This window comes from Elephas maximus, chromosome 6 (genome assembly GCF_024166365.1).
Source record: "Elephas maximus indicus isolate mEleMax1 chromosome 6, mEleMax1 primary haplotype, whole genome shotgun sequence".
In the NCBI taxonomy this organism is placed as follows: Eukaryota; Metazoa; Chordata; class Mammalia; order Proboscidea; family Elephantidae; genus Elephas; species Elephas maximus.
This window is the reverse complement of record NC_064824.1, coordinates 130194728-130211120: the sequence shown is the minus strand read 5'-3', so window position 1 is coordinate 130211120 and position 16393 is coordinate 130194728. Positions and strand designations below refer to the sequence as shown.

General features: G+C 40.2%; 2 pseudogenes; one reads left to right on the top strand and one right to left on the bottom strand.

Annotated features, from left to right (window-relative positions):
• LOC126078366 (thiamine transporter 2-like) overlaps nt 1-13367 on the top strand; it is a 28902-nt pseudogene extending 15535 nt beyond the window's left edge.
• Nucleotides 13368-13712: 345 nt separating this feature from the next.
• On the bottom strand, nt 13713-14730 carry LOC126078365 (ferritin light chain-like; annotated as a pseudogene).
• Nucleotides 14731-16393: the final 1663 nt, after the last annotated feature.

Below are 16393 nucleotides of genomic sequence, written 5' to 3'. Positions count from 1 at the left end.
TCCATTTTCTCCAGTTTGTAATGGAAATGTCTAGCCTGTGCTTGTTCTGCCATTGCACTTTGGAAGCAGATAACTTGTATTCTGGATTTCACAGATGAAGAGGAATTTTCGGATTTTGGACTTGGACTTGATTTAAGATTTTTGCTATGATATGATGGGTTGAATATGTTTTACATGTAGCAAAGACATGAATTTTGGAGGGCCAAAGGGTGGAATGTAATGGATTGAATTGTGTCCCCCCAAAATATCTGTCAACTTGGCTAGGTCATGATTCCTTTGTATGGTTATATGATTGTCTACCCTTTTATCCTCCGATGTGATTTCCCTATGTGTTGTAAATCTTATCACTATGATGTGATGAAAAAGATTAGTGGCAATTATACTGATGAGGTCTACAAGATTAGTGTCTTAAGCCAATCTGTTTTGAGATATAAAAGACAGAAGCAAGCAGAGTGACATGGGAACTTCATACCACCAAGAAAGCAGCAAGGGGGAGCAGAGCGTGTCCTTTGGACCTGAGGTTCCTGCACTGAAATGCTCCCAGACCAAGGGAAGACTGATGCATCATAAGGACCTAACTTCAGAGTCGAAAGAGAAAGAAAGCCTTCCCCTGGGGCTGGCACCCTGAATTTGGGCTTCTAGCTTACTGAACCATGAGAGAATAAACTTCTCTTTGTTAAAGCCATTCCACTTGTGGTATTTCTGTTACAGCAGCAGTAGATGACTAAGACACCATTCAATGGGGAAGAAAGAGTCTCTTTAATAAATGGTGCTGGCAAAACTGGATATCCACTTGCAGAAAAATGAAATGGAACCCCTACCTCACACCATACACAAAAACTAACTCAACATGGATCAAAGACCTAAATGTTAAACCTAAAATTATAATATTCCTAGAAGAAAACATAGGGAGAAAACTATGGGACCTAATCTTTTTTAAAAGTAGGCTAACAAACTTAACTACAAATGCACAAGTAGCAGAAGACAAATTAGATAATGGGAACCTAATAAAAATTAAATACTTATGCTCATCAAAAGACTTTATCAAAAGTAAAAAAGACAACCTACAGACTGGGAAAAATCTTCAAAAAAAATCTTCGGTATTCAAAATGACATATCTGATATGGGTCTAATCTCTAAAATATATAGAAAACTATCACAACCCTAGAACAAAAAGACAAACAGCCCAATTTTTAAAAAATGGGCAAAGAACATGAACAGTCACTTCACCAAAGAGTATATTCAAGCAGCCAACAAACACATGAAAAGATGCTCATGAGCATTAGCCATTAGAGAGATGCAAATCAAAACTACAATGAGATACCATACTCACCCCAGTTAAAATGACACTGATTAAAAAAAAAAAATGTTGGCGAGGATGTGCAGAGATTGGAATCCTTTTCCATTGCTGGTGGGACTGTAAAATGGTACAACCACTACAGAAAACAGTATGACACTTTTTCAAAAGACAAGAAATAGAAATACCTTATGATCCAGCAATTCCACTCCTAGATATATACTCAAGAGATCTAATAAAAGAGACATAGACAGATTAAATAGCCACATAACCTCTCAAAAAGCTAATTATTGAAAATAATCCCTTCAGTTAGGAAAATGAAACAATAGCACTCCACAAGTCGCAGGCCAGAACATCCAACTATTTGACCTGTTACCTTATCTCTCCATCGCTTTCATCCCCTGGTTCCAAGGTTTGCAGAGACACACTTCGGAATAGAGAACAGATTGAATGAGCATCAATTTCTTTTTGGATAAAGAAGTTGAAGGACCTTTGGTGGTGTAGTAGTTAAGAACTTGGCTGCTAACCAGAAGGTCGACAGTTTGAATCCCACAACTGCTCCTTGGAAACCTTATGAGGCAGTTCTACTCTGTCCTATGGGGCCACTATAGGAATCTACTCGACGGCAACAGGTTTAGGTTTCTTGAGGGAGTTGAAGGTAAATCCTTATCCCACTCACTAACCTCATTGCCTTCTCCCTCCTCCCTGAATGGTCTTGAGGCTTAAGATATGAAAAGCAACTCTTTAGGATATACACATGAAAAAGAAAAAGGAAAGACCAGAGGTGCAAAGTGGCCCCTTGATGACATGAAAGTCACAGCAGCTGTGCTGCTTGTCTTCCATGTCCTCACTGGGAAATGCAAAGTGTTTTTCACTGGCTAGCTTGGCAGGAGGCCATTGCACTCAGCCACTCTGGGACTGGCCGGATGGACCCTGATCACATAGTCCATTAGATTATCTCACTAGGATAACTGGTATTTTAGTCTACCTTAAATCAAATGAAAGTTAGGATCATGAAAATGGATTTTGAGTGGTAATCCCAAAGGGCTTAGTAAGGGAAGAAGTACTCTAAACAGAAAGATTACATTACAAGAAGTAGAACATGGATGCTATTTTTTTAAGTCCAGGAAATGTGTGGATTCTTTCAAAGTTTGAACAGTCACGCATACATCAAAATAGATATTTTTCGAATGTGTTTAAAGCGTGTAATATTTGCCAGTCCAGATCACTCAGATGAGTGTTTTCATTTCATATTCAAGTCAAACATGGGATATGCATGGCCTCTCAGGCTTAGGTTCTCATATTTCATAAATTATTTTGGCATCTTCACGCAAATTGTAGCTGAAGTTCAAGACCAGATTTTTATTATAAAGCAATTTAAGTAATACCTATTTATATTCTCTTAAGTCAGGAGAGGAGCATTCAATGACTTCGGGTCCTGATTATTCGGGTATTTTCTTGGTTTCTTTTATAATCTAAAGGAGATGGTTTCAGTGTAATTACTCTCAGGGGCATGGAATTGAAGGAATGAGTTTTAATAAGGAGAAGGGAGGCCTGAGAAAGAGGGTTTTCATTTCAGCATTGTTTGAAATTGAAGCAAAACCTACCAAGTACTTTTTAAACTATTATATTATGAAAGGCTTACTTACATTAATAGCAACAGACTTTTAAAAATACTAAAATAAGAAAAGCTTACTTGGGTTAAAGCAAGAAGATAGTAAATATCAGAGAAATCCTTACAAAACACCTAAACCTCCTGGATATAATTTTGTTTTTTAATTTCTAAATGATTGGCTGAATTAGTGAGAAACTAATAAAAACCCTCAGAGGCCAAAACAGAAACAGGGAACCAGATAGATAAGGAAGCATTGAATCGGTCAGGTGCTGGAAGTCTCTGCCGATTCCCCCAGGGACCTGAAGCTTTGCTTTTAATGGTAACCCCCAAAGGGCTACACTCTCAGTAAATAATGAAATAGAACAAAATATAGAATTATGTGTCAAAGGCATATCTTCTCTAGAAGAATGCCCCTTAATACAGGAATAACATTTTCACAGGGTAATTTCCACTAAATACGAGCTTATAATAAAAAATAAACCCAAAGTCATTATGTTAGGAGGTACTATGAACAAGCCAACTGAAATAATAAATAGCAGAATCAAGCCAACAAGGATTTGAGATAGAGGAATTATTAGAATCAGAACATAAAATAAGATGTTTAATATTTTTATGCACAGAGGAGCATAGCAACATAAGAAAGGAATAAAATAGATCATAAATGATCATGGATATTTGGGGGAAAAGAACTAATCAGAATTAGAAATTTACTAAACACATTAAGAGCAATTTAGACACATAAAGGAAAAATTATTTAACTGGAAGAAATCACCTAGCACAGAGAGATAAAGAAATGGAAAGATTATTATCACGCAAGGAGTTTAAAGTGATAAGGTTCAACGAATATCTATTTGGGAAGAGATAACACAGGTAGTAGAGAGGAACAAATAAAGAAGTATTCACTGAGAATTTTCCAGAAGTGATTAAAGAGATGAATTCTCAGATATTGAAAGCCCAACAAGTCTCAAAGAAGATAAATGAAAGGAAATTCATATCTAAATACAATGTAGTAAAACTTCAGAAAAACAAAGAAAAAGAAATTTTAACAACAGAGAAAAAGAACATCACCTACAGAGAAATGACAATTAGATTGACAACTGACTTCTCAATAACACACAAAGGAAGCCAGAAAAAACAGTGGAATAATGTCTCCCAGGGTATGGAGAAATTAATTGCCAGCATGGAATTATATGTACAATAAGAAATTACTTTTAAAAATGAGGGCAAAAGGAATATATTTTCTGACAAACAAAAATGGAGTGAGTATATCACCAACCGGGGTGGATTACCCAATAGGCAAGGGAAACATGGTGTTTACCTTGCTTACCAGATCATCTGTAGCAAGCAATTTCACATTTTTTCACCACATCAAAGATTCTGCTTCTAGGTATGGCTGGCATCTTTCTCTCTCCCAATCCCACAGAATCAAACCCTGTTTTCATGACCCAGTAAGCAAGGCGTCATGGATTGAATTGTGTTCCCCAAAAGTATCTGTCAACTTGGCAGGTCATGATTCCCTTATGATTGTATGATTGTCTACCATTTTGTCATCTGATGTGATTTCCCTATGTGTTGTAAATCCTATCACTATAATGTAACAAGATGGATTAGTGGTAGTTACACTGATAAAGTCTACAAGATTAGTGTCTTAAACTAATTTCTTCTGAGATAGTAAAGTCAGAGACAGGGGACCTCATACCACCAAGAAAGCAGTGCCAGGAGCACAGAGTATCCTTTGGTCCTGAGATTCCTGCACTGAGATGCTCCCAGACCAAGTGAAGACTGATGCATCACAAGGACCTTTCTCTAGAGCCGGCAGAGAGAGAAAGCCGTCCCCTGGAGCTGACACCATGAATTTTGACTTGTAGCCTACTCAACTGTGAGAGAATAAACTTCTCTTTGTTAAAGCCATCCACTTGTGGTATTTCTGTTATAGCAGCACTAGATAACCAAGACACAAGGTAAGCATGGCCTTACTTGTGCTTATTTACTAACTGTAGTGAACAATATCACATGAGTTTCACTGTGTTTACGTTGCTTATTGGGTAATCTGCCCCTGTCACCAACAGACACTTAGGAAAGAACATTCCAAAAGATGTACTTGAGGAAGAAGGAAAAGTATCCCAAAAGGAAGGTATGTGATTTAAGCAGGAATGTGAAAGAAAAGCTGAACATGTGAGTAAAGGTAAACAAACATTGACCATGTGAAACAATAACATTTATAGTTTATATCTTGAGGACTTAAAAAAAAGACAACACTAAAATACTGGAAATGGAACTCATAAACATCAATATCCTAGGCATTAAAAAAAAAAAAAAAGACAACACTAAAATACTGGAAATGGAACTCATAAACATCAATATCCTAGGCATTAGTGAGCTGAAATAGACTGATATTGGCCATTTTGAACCAGACAGTCCTACAGTTTACTATGCCAAGAATGACAAACTGAAGAGGAATGGTGTTGCATTCATTGTCAAAAAGAACATTTCAAGATCTATCCTGAAGTACAACACTGTCAGTGATAGGATAATATCCATACGCCTACAAGGAAGACCAGTTAATACGACTATTATTCAAATTTACGCACCAACTACTAAGGCCAAAGATGAAGAAATAGAAGATTTTTACCAGCTTCTGCAGTCTGAAATTGATCAAACATGCTATCAGGATGCATTGATAATTACTGGTGATTGGAATGCGCAAGTTGGCAGCAAAGAAGAAGGACCGGGAGTTGGAAAATATGGCCTTGGTGATATAAATGATGCCGAAGATAGCATGATAGAATTTTGCAAGACCAACAACTTCTTCATTGCAGATACTTTTTTTCACCAACACGAATGGTGACTATAACATAGACCTCACCAGATGGAATACACAGGAATCAAATCATCTACATCTACGGAAAAAGACAAAGAAGAAGCTCAGTATCATCAGTCAGAACAAGGCTGGTGCAGCTGTGGAACAGACCATCAATTGCTCATATGCAAGTTCAAGTTGAAGCTGAAGAAAATTAGAACAAGTCCACAAGAGCAAAAGTACAACCTTGAGTATATCCCACCGAAATTTAGAGGCCATCTCAAGAATAGATTTGACAATTTGAACACTAATGACCAAAGACAAGGCAAGTTATGGAATGACATCAAGGACATCATACATGAAGAAAGCAAAAGGTCATTAAAAAGACATGAAACAAAGAAAAGACAAAAATGGATGTCAGAAGAGACTCTGAAACTTGCTCTAGAATGTACAGTAGCTAAAGAGAAAGGAAGAAATGATAAAGTAAAAGGGCTAAACAGAAGATTTCAAAGGGCAGCTTGAGAAGACAAAATAAAGTATTATAATGACATGTCTGCAAAAACCTGGAGTTAGAAAATCAAAAGAGAAGAACACGCTTGGCATTTCTCAAGCTGAAAGAACTGAATAAAAAATTCAAGCCTGGAGTTGAAGTAGTGATGGATTCTATGGGAAAATATTGAACAATGCAGGAAGGATCAAAAGCAGATGGAAGGAATATACAGAGTCACTGTACCAAAAAGAATTGGTTAACATTCAATCATTTCAGGAGGTAGCATATGATCAAGAACCGATGGTACTGAAGGAAGAAGTCCAAGCTGCACTGAAGACATTGGCAAAAAACAAGGCTCCAGGAATTGACGGAATACCAATTGAGATGTTTCGACAAACAGATGCAGCGCTGGAGGTGCTCACTCGTCTACGCCAAGAAATATGGAGGACAGCTAGCTGGCCAATCTACTGGAAGAGAACCATGTTTAAGCCTATTCCAAAGAAAGGTGATCCAATCCAATGCGGAAATTATCAAACAATATCATCAATATCACACACAAGTAAAATTGTGCTCAAGATCATTCAAAAGTGGTTGTAGCAGTACATTGACAGGGAACTGCCAGAAATTCAAGCAGGGTTCAGAAGAGGACATGGAACCAGGGATATCATTGCTGATGTTAGATGGATCGTGGCTGAAAGCAGAGAATGCCAGAAGGATGTTTACCTGTGTTTTATTGACTATGCAAAGGTATTTGACTGTGTGGATCATTATGAATTATGGATAATATTTTGAAGAATAGGAATTTCAGAGTGCTCATAAGGACCCTGCACATAAACCAAGAGGCAATCATTCATCCTGCACCCCACTTTGGTGAGTGACATCTGGGGTCTTAAAAGCTTGTGAGCAGCCATCTAAGATGCATCAATTGGTCCCAACACACCTGGAGCAAAACAGAATGAGGAACACCAAAGACACAAGGAAAATACTAGCCCAAGAGACAAAAGGCCCACAAAAATTGGAGACTCCATCAACCTGAGACCAGGAAAACTAGATGGTGCCTGGCTACCACCAATGACTGCCCTGACAGGGAATACAACAGAGAGTCCCTGATGGAGCAGAAGAAAAATGTGGTGCAGAACTCAAATTCACATAAAAAGGCCAGGCTTAATGGTCTGACTGAAACTGGAGAAACCCCAGAAGACATGCCTCTGGATTCTCTGATAACAAGAACTGAAACCATTCCTGAAGCCAACTCTTCAGGCAAAGATTAGACTGGACTATAAAGCATAAAATAATACTCATGAAGAGTGTGCTTCTTAGTTCAAGCAGGTACATGAGACTAAATGGGCAGCTCCTGTCCACAGGCAGGATGAGAAGATAGAAAAGAACAGAAGCTGGTTGGATGGACAGGGGAAATACAGGGTGGGAAGGGGGAATGTGCTGTCATGTTATAGGGACAACAACTAGTGTCACATAACAATAGGTGTATACATTTTTGTATGAGAAATTAACTTGAGCTGTAAACTTCCACCTAAAGCATGACAAAAAATAGATAAATACATTTTTTTTAAAGAGGCAGTTGTTCGAACAGCTAGAAAGGTGTGCATCAGGATTGTATCCTTTCACCATATGTATTCAATCTGTATGCTGAGAAAATAATCTGAGAAACTAGATTACAGGAAGAAGAATTTGGCATCAGAGGCAGTCCACCTGATTAAAAAAAAAAAAAAAAATTGGTGGGGAGGCATATTTTATCATCATCATTACTTAGAATTGCAGGTACATGGCAAAGATACAGGCCAATTACAAAGTGTGGTCCATTTCATTATTGTTTTTAAAATTTTCTACAGGCAATGCTCACCCTTACTGCCTGTGCCCAGAGAAGACCACTTCCGTTGTGCGGCCACCACCCTTGATACATCCCTGCCTTCTTTACATAAGATATTAACTTTTCAAGTATAACAACTAAAACACTAGACCTATATTACATAGTTTCTATACAGAAGAGAGACATAAAATGTAAAAAATAGAAAAAAAGTTAATCCAAAAGAATTCAAGAGAGGAGGGGAAAAACTAAGGAACAAGGAAAGCAGGCGCCAAGGAACCAAGGAATAGAAACTGAAAAGAGACAAGGACCTTCCCCCAGGGCCAACAGAGACAGAAAGCCTTTCCCTAGAGCCAGAGCCCTGAATTCAGACTTCCAGCCTCCTAAACTGTGAGAAATAAATTTCTGTTTATTAAAACCAAAAAAAAAGAAAGAAAAAAGAGGGGAAACTGTGAGTGGTTGGAACGTTAATAAGTCTTATGAGTTGAGAATTGATGAAACTGGGTGATGGATATATGAACACTTGCTATATACTATTCTGTTCACTTTCATGTATGTTTATAATTTTCCATAATAAAAAAAAGTTCTTAAAGATAAAAATCAAACAATTCTAAGCTAAACTTCCCAGTAAAAATAAATAATAATTGCAAATCTTTATTTAAAAAAAATCACAAATATATTCGATATATAGGAAAAACTATATGCCCAATTATAGCAAACACATCTAAAATATAAATGTCTAAAATTTGAAGGACAAAAAGAGGAAAAGATCACATCATGTAAATAACAAATTTTTTAAAAGCTAATGTAGTTAAAATTTTAAGAAGATAAAATATAATTAAGACCTCTTGATCTAAATGTATAGAGTCATTACAAATGATGACAGGCTCAATTAGTTCTTTAGAAATATAGAAGAATTCTAAATTTCTGTATGCCAAATAACATACATTTCAATTTCTGGATGGAAATACTGTATAGTTTTTTTTCTAGTATGTTACATTCTAGCAAAAAAATCAACTTCCAATTTCATATTATTGTGAATATGAAAGAAATATCCAAATTTTCTATTGGTGAGTTTCAGAACTACAGAATCAGTTGAAATGTATTGAATTCTTACTATCTAGGAATGCTTTATATGTAAGAACTCCTTTATTTATCACCAAAAAAAAATGAGGTAGCTTTGTTATTATTTTAATTTTAGAAAATGAGAAAACTTGTACATAGAATCAATGAGTATCCAAGGTCTCTCACTCAGTAGTAAAGCATCATGATATACCAGTGTCAAATGTAATCCATTTTTGTGTCTGATTCATTAATTTTTTTTTCATTTTTTAGTTTATGGAAGTTATTTCTCAGTCATTGCTGGAATTTTCCTAATGAGAAGCGGTTACATAATCTATTCAGACAAATGCAGAAAGAAGAAATGTAGTTCTTCTACTGGATGGAATCCAAATGAATCAGAGGACCCAACTCCTGACATGATCACAGTAACACAGCTTTAGCCTGGTCTCACCTGCCATGGTCTCAGAGGATAGATAGGCTACTTGATTGAAAATAGACATGGTGCTTTAATATTTTGTCCTAGATTAAGATACTGTGAAACACTGGACCACAGCGAACCTTAAAACCGCATCAAAACCTCAGCTATTGGCCATGGGAAATGGGTGCAACCAATAGATTTAGTTGAGCAAATTCAGCTGAGGCCACCCTCAGTTCCTTGCCATGTGGCCCTCTCCAAATCCCCAACTTGCTTCATCGAAATATACAAGCCAAGAAAGCAATGGAGAGTCTGCTAACAAGATGGAAGTCACAGTCTTTGTAAATTGATTATGGAAGTGGCATCCTGTCACTTTTGTTGTATTCTATTCACTCTAGATCCAGCCCACAATTAAGAGGAGGGGACTAAGCAAGAACATAAATGACAGGAGGCAGGGATCATTGGAGGCCATCTTAAAGCCTTTGTACTGCAAATTATTTTTGAAACTTGGTTTGCAGGCATACTTTAGGTGGGAGATGTTTTGTTTCTTTTTTTGTCATTTCTCTCACTCTCTTTTTATCCCAAACCCCACTTTGCTCCTCCTGTCTACAGGTTTTGCAGTTATCTTTTCCTGCCCTTGCTCTGAGCCCTTCCCATAGTGCTATTGATGATATCATCTGTTAGTCTAAAACCTGCAGGTGACTTATGTCAATTTGAGTCACGGAGCTATGTCCGTGTCCTCCAGCCTTGCGTGATCCACAGCAGATTATAAGCCATTGCCCAGGCAGCAAAGAGCGGTAAGCTTTTTTAAGACCATGGGGTCCCACCCTGGCACCTAACTTCAAAAGTGAGCCTGGCTCTTACCATGAGACCAGAAGAAATGGATGGTGCCCAGCTACCATTACTGAACATTTTGATCAAGGACCCAGTGGATAGATCCAGATCAAAAGGAGAAAAAATGTGGAGCAGAACTTCAAACTCATATGCAAACCAGACTTACCAGATCCATTGGGACTGGGGGAACCCCCTAATCTAATGACCAGAAATAATCTTTAATCTTTGAATCAAAACTATCTCATGAAGCTAACACTAAACTAAGCAACAGTTTAGCCCAATTAATAAAGAATATTTGCCTTGAGCATGTTGTGGTTGTGTACCATTGAGACAATTCCAATTCATAGCAACCCTATTGGGCAGAGCAGAACTGCCCCATAGGGTTTTCTCGAATATAATTTTTATGGAGAAGGACATCATGCTTGGTAAAGTAGAAGGAGAGTGAAAAGAAAAGGAAAGCCCTCAACAAGATGGATTGACACAGTGGCTGCAACACTGGGCTCAAACATAGCAAGGATTGTGAGGATAGCACAGGACCCGGCAAGTTTTTCACTGCGTTACGCATAAGGTTGCTATGAGTTGGAAATAATTTGACAGTACCTAACAACAACAATCTTTACAGAAGCAGATCGCCAGGTCTGTTCTCCCATGGAGCAGCCGGTGGGTTCAAACCACCAATCTTTTGGTTAACAATGAAGTGCTTAACCATTGTGTCACCAGGACTCCTTGCCTTAGTCATAACACTCTTATAAAGAGTTATCTATAGGAGCACAGGTGAGAACTTTAAGGGGCAGAGAGCCTAAATTAATGGTGATGAAACGATATGAGTAGAGATAAAGAGAATTATGGCATGTGAATTATGTAACCAATGTCATTGAATGGTTCATGTAGAAATGGTGAATAGATGTATGTTTGGTTGTATATATTGTCACTAAAAATAAATAAAATGTTTAAAAAAAAAAGTGAGCTTGGCCCTAGTCCCTGCCTCACATGGAACATTACATTCCTTTAGCATATTCCCACACTCCTTTCTAATGCCCACCGCCTACTTCCTGGCCCAGGGCCCAGCAAGGCCACGGCTCCAGCCCAGCTCACCATTCTGCATTCTTCCTGTGCCTGGTTTACAAAGACATTTATCTTGTTTTTGAGTTCAGCTATGTTGTCAATTTATTTTATTTTTATGTGCCATCTACCATAGCTTCCTTGGGGGGAACCCTGGTGGCTCGGTGGCCAAGTGCTATGGCTGCTAACCAAAGGGTCAGCAGTTCAAATCCACCAGGTGCTCCTTGGAAACTCTATGGGGCAGTTCTACTCTGTCCTATAGGATGGCTATTTGGTTTAAAGAAGACTTAAGAGGCATTTTTGGTTTAAGGTTTAAAGATTATCTCAGGGCAATAGTTTTGAGAGTCCATCTGGCCTCCATGTCTCAAGATAGTCTAGAGTCCATGAGAATTTTAAATTCTATTCTACATTTTTCCCCTCTTGATCAAGATTTTTCTATAGAATCTTTAGTCAAAATGTTCGGTATTGGTAGCCAGGTACCATCCAGTTTTTCTGGTCTCATTGCAAAGTAGGCAGTTGTTCATGGAGGCAATCAGTGACACATTCCGTTTCTTCCTCCTATTCCTGACTCCCCTTCTTCCTCTTTTACTCCAGGCAAATGGAGACCAATTAAAACAGTATATTTTTTTTAATGCATTACAGAAACTTGTTTACTTCTAAACCAAACTCCCACCTCAAAAGGGAATGCAAACTGTGGAGAGAAGCTATGTTTTCAAGTATTCTGTTTGCTTTGATAACCTGTGAGCATGGATAGCAGGAAAGCTGGCCCCGTGGTCCTTGACTTGCTCAGCAGTCCCTCACTGCCTGTCCACCAAAGGCTTCTTTATTTAACTAAAAATAAATTTCTATTGTGGTAAGTATGTATGTAACAAAACATTTGACATTTCAACATCCTTCACGTGTAAAGTTCAGTCACATTAGCTACGTTCATCATGTTGTTCGACCACCACCGTTACCCATTTCCTGGTTCTTCCACCATTGTTAACAGAAGCTCCATGTCCCCTAAGCAATGACTCTTCCTTCCCTCCTCCACCTGCCCTGGAAACCAGTATAACCACCAAAGGCCTTTTAAAAGAAATTAGGGTCTTCCAGGATATGGGCTAGCCAAACCAAAGTAAAAGCAAAGAGAAAATGGTTATAACAAATTCAGTTTATTAGAAAAACTTGAAAATAGCTGTTGACAAATAAGAACATGGGATGAAAAGGGGAAGAGGAAAGCGCATAAATGGAAAGGAAATATCATATGTATTAAATAAACATGTTGAGAACGATGATACCATTTGATTTGGTTCATTAGTGGAGATCGTGCCTTAGGAGCTAAGTTACACTCGTGTCTTTGTTTTGGTTGTTTTCTACTTGACTGGAAACTTTTAAAATGGGGAGACTGGAAACACTCAAAGCAGGAAAGACAGGAACCTCAAATTCAGAAGCAAAGTCACTGCCCAAGAGGATAAGTCTCCAGGGCACACCCAGATGACAGGTAGTGTAGGTGAATGGGGTAGAGGAAAGTCTTACCAGCAGGACCGTTACCTGCGGCACCTGCCCAGGAGCCGGCTGCCCCCCTAGCAGCAGCATTGCTTCTCCCAGCCACACTTCTGCAGGCAACAGCCCCTCCCGCAGCCACAGCCACACGAGCCACGGCTACAGGGGCGGCGGCAGCAGCAGACCACGGGGACACTGCAGCAGCCCCCACAGCAGCCGCAGCAGCAGGGGCAGCAGCCGGAGCAGCAGCCCACCCGGTAGCACCTGCAGGTGGTGCAGCTGCCACAGCCACCTCCACGGCCACCACCGCGGCCACCACCACGGCCGCCACCACGGCCACTACCACAGCCACCACCACAGCCACCACAGCCACCACAGCCACCACAGCCACTGCAACTTCCACAACCACAGCAACCCATGGTGTCAGTAGAGGGGACTCAGGTGAAATGAGAAGAGAGGAGTCAAGAGGTGAGAGGGAGGTCTGATGCCTCCTTGGGCTGCAAGGTCCCTATACACCAGCTCTGCGGGGAGAACGAGGAGACACATGACCTCTTCCCTGTTGTTGTTTATGCTGATACACACAGTAGACTCTCATGTGGCCTTTCGTGCCCTTCCTTAATGGGTCCTTCTCAGTTGACAAACTTGCTGATTTTAGCTTGTCCCTTTTTTTGCAAAAAGGTGCTTTATTGTTTCTGTTTGATCTACTGGTTAGAAGAGGGGCTCCAGGTTGGCTCCAATGCTGCCTCGTGTCTGGAAGAAGTTCAGACAGAAGCGTGATGATGGTAGGGGAAAGCAGAGGGGCCTCACAGGTCGCTGGTCTCCAGAGGCTCCTAGTCCTCATGCTTGAGGGTGAGCCTCTCAAAGAGATGTTCACCCAGCTGGGCCTGGGTGCCCTCCTGCCTGTGGAGGTTGGTCAGGTGGTTGCCCATCTTCTTGAGAAGTTTCACGTCCTCATCTAGGAAGTGGTTCTCCAGAAAGTCACAGAGATGGGGGGTAAAATCCACACATGCTGATTGATAAGCGTCCTGGTGTAGGTTCTTCTCCAGGACAGTGTGGCTTTCATGGTGTCCAGGGCTCTAACCCACTCATCTTGGGACAGCTTCTGCACATTTTGGAAGAGATTGCAGCTGCCACACTCATTTTGCAGCTTCAAGAGACGCAGCGCAGCAGCTCACAGAAGAAGTGTCCCACGCCTTCTGTCTAGTGCTGCTGTAATAGAAATACCACAAGTGGATGGCTTTAATAGAGATTTATTCTTTCACAATTTAAGAGGCTAGAAGCCCAAATTCAGGGTGCCAGCTCCAAGGGAAGGCTTTCTCTCTCTGTCGGCTCTGAAGGAAGGTCCTCGTCATCAGTCTTCCCCTGGGCTAGTAGTTTCTCAGTGCAGGGACCCCAAGTGCAAAGGACACACTCTACTCCTGGCTCTTCTTGTGTGGTGGTAATGAGGTCCTTCTTCTCTCTGCTCCCTTCTCTCTTTTATACGTCAAAAGAGAATGACTCAAGGTACAATCTAATCCTGTAGATTGAGTCCTGCTTCATTAACATAACTGCCTCTAATCCTGCCTCATTAACTTCTTAGAGGTTAGAATTTACAACACATAGGATAATTACATCAGATCACAAAATGGAGGACAACAACACAATACTGGGAATCATGGCCTAACCAAGTTGACACGTATTTTGGGAGGACAAAATTCAATCTCTAATACCTTCCAAGGCCACACTGTCACAGTTGAAATAGAAGCTCAGAGAGAGGTAGGTGTAGGAGGCCCTCAGATGCAGGTTGACCAGGTAGTTGACGCTGGCCTCTGATTCAGCGATGCAATTCTGATGAATCTGGGAGCTCATGGTTGGTCAACAATTGGGAGCTAACCACAAAGAACAGTGTTAGCTGGTCCCAGAAACAGGATAGCTAAGAAGATGGTCCCAGAGGTTGCACCTGGAGAGAAAGTTGGAGGGTAGGCCAAGGCTGGAGGTGGGGAGTCCCCAGGTCTGTTCCGTCCAAACACTGTTGAAGCAAGAGACAGATCTGCAGAACCACTGGGCAAGCTTAGCTTGTCTTTTTAAAGCCATATTTGAAATAGAACTGGAAACAACTATTGTCTCCTCTTTCTCTGTGGTAACTGTAGAGGTCTATGTACAACCAGAATTTCCTTCAGCTTATATCTCAGTAATATTAGCCCAGGGCAAAGGTTTTTCATTCCGACAATCGTTTAGAACCATTTACTTACGTACCAAACATCCCTTTGGACTTAGGAGAACATCCCAAAACTCTAAGGGAAGAGAATGATCTTGGGTCGTACGATCTCATCTTCCTGAGAAAGAGTTCCTCGGGTGTTTCTTCATCCTGAAACCTGGCTTAGGACTTTGATTTAAAGGACAGGGGATACTGTGTTATCAGGGGTGATTATTACCGAGTGGAATCCCTTGGTGGTGCGAACAGTTAACGTGCTTGGTGGCTAACTAAATGTTGGAAGTTCAAGTCCACTCAGAGATGCTTCAGAAGACAGGCCTGACAATCTACTTCTGAAAAATCAGCAAGAAGGCAACTAACAGCTAGGTCTTTAATACCGGGTTTTCTTCAGGTTAATTTTTAGAAACCTTAGGCAAAGTCAGAAACCCTGGTGGCATAGCGGTTAAGAGCTATGGCTGCTAACCAAAAGGCTGGCTGTTCAAATCCACCAGGTGCTCCTTGGAAACCATATGGGGCAGTTCTACTCTGTCCTGTAGGGTCACTATGAGTCAGAATCAACTTGGTTGCAACAGGTTTGTTTTCGTTTTTGTTCGGTTTAAGCAAAGTCTTCACATGACTTCTTTGAGAATGTGAGTGTGTACTATTTTTCAAAACAGAAAGATAAAAAAGTGGGATAGCACCAGGGCTGGGTGTACAGCCCTTTCCATCCGCCCTACACCTACCTGGCATGCTCAGTGCATTTGTAGGACAACCCTGTGTAAGCAGCCAGTTCATTTCAGGCTGACTGATAGTTTTTCTTCTTTTTCCTAAATTTTGGTATGTAATAATTTCCTGTCAATGTTTGGTTGTTTCTTTTTCCTATTCCAGAGTAAAGACAGAAAGCTCAGTTGCTTGAATAGCTATGCTGGAAAACACGCAGTGAACAAGAATTTTCTCCCTGCCTTGGGCTGACAGACATTTTTTCCCAAACTTTCTAATCCCTGAGATTTGTCTTCTTATTTTAAAAGGGGGCTTACACTTCTGTTTTAGTATGCATTAATACTTTTTTATCATATAAATTTGGAGGAGGGAGAGGATGATGCAGCGTGCTTTAGAAATCCCTGAGTGGCATGAATGGTTAAGTGCTTGAGTACTAGCCAAAAGGTTGGTGGTTCAAATCCCCACCCCAAGACACCTCAGAAGACAGGCCTAGCAATCTGCTTCCAAAAGGTCACAGCCTATGTCGTTGTTGTTGTTGCTGTTGGGTGCCGTCCAGTTGGTTATTACTCACAGCAACCCTATGTGCAACAGAACAAAACACTGCCCAGTCCTGTGCCA